Source organism: Cornus florida, unplaced genomic scaffold (assembly GCF_030987335.1).
Source record: "Cornus florida cultivar Cherokee Brave unplaced genomic scaffold, ASM3098733v1 CherokeeBrave_3.0.0_Hap2_Chr02, whole genome shotgun sequence".
Taxonomy (NCBI): domain Eukaryota; kingdom Viridiplantae; phylum Streptophyta; class Magnoliopsida; order Cornales; family Cornaceae; genus Cornus; species Cornus florida.
In genome coordinates, this window is record NW_026775572.1 from 53,052,370 (window position 1) to 53,053,353 (window position 984).

Genomic DNA, 984 nt, shown 5'->3' on the forward strand with positions numbered 1-984 from the left:
GCACTTGGATGAGTTTCTTAAAGTATGTTCCACTGTGAAATACACGGACATGCCGAAAGATGTTTTGAGATTAAAACTTTTTCCTTTCACCCTTAAAGATAAGGCAAAATATTAGTTCAACAATCTTAGGCCTTTTTCGATAACTTCTTGGGCGAAAATGCAACAAGAGTTCTTGAAAAAGTACTATCCGGTTTTAAAGACCAATGCAATGAGAACTTCAATTAGAGAATTTTCTCAAGGGTATGGGGAATTGTTTCATGAGGCATGGGAAAGATTCAATGATTTGTTTAGGAAGTATCCACATCATGATATGCCTAAGTGGCAATTAGTTCAATGCTTCTTTGAAAGTTTGTCGGATAATCACAAGGGTATGGTTGATGCATCTATAGGTGGTTCTTATCTTGATAAGCATGAAAATGATGTTTGGCATCTTTATGAAAGCATGAGTGAGAATTCAATGCATCGATCTTTGTCATCTAAAAATGGTAGAAATTTAGGTGGAAGGAATAACGTTGGCTTGTATCAAGTTGACAATTCCAATGACATAGCCGCCGAAGTCAAGTCTTTATCTTAAAGGTTTGATCAATTTTTTATCAACCAAAATTAGGTGAATCAAGTGTCTTCCTCCCAAATCATGTTCATCATCATAATTCTAATGAATCATGCATGACTTGTTCTAGTGTCTTACATTCTACTTCCAATTGTCCCCATGGATATGTGCAAAGTGTACATATGAACAAGTCAATGCCACATTTGTTAACTAGGGGAATAATCCCTATGGCACACATTACAATCCCGGGTGGAGGAACCATCCAAACTTCTTTTGGAAAATCCAAGAGGAAGGCTCAAACCCTCCCTAAGGTGGTTTTCAAGGCAAATATGTTCCGCCCCCAATGCAAAGCTAAGGTTGTAGATCATCTTTCCAATCATCACATGGAAATCAATTTTCTAACTCTCATTTTCCTAATTAATCATCTTATTCCC

General features: G+C 36.8%; 1 pseudogene; it reads right to left on the reverse strand.

Annotated features, from left to right (window-relative positions):
- Positions 1-213: 213 nt before the first annotated feature.
- LOC132297978 (small nucleolar RNA R71) lies at positions 214-312 on the reverse strand (annotated as a pseudogene).
- Positions 313-984: the final 672 nt, after the last annotated feature.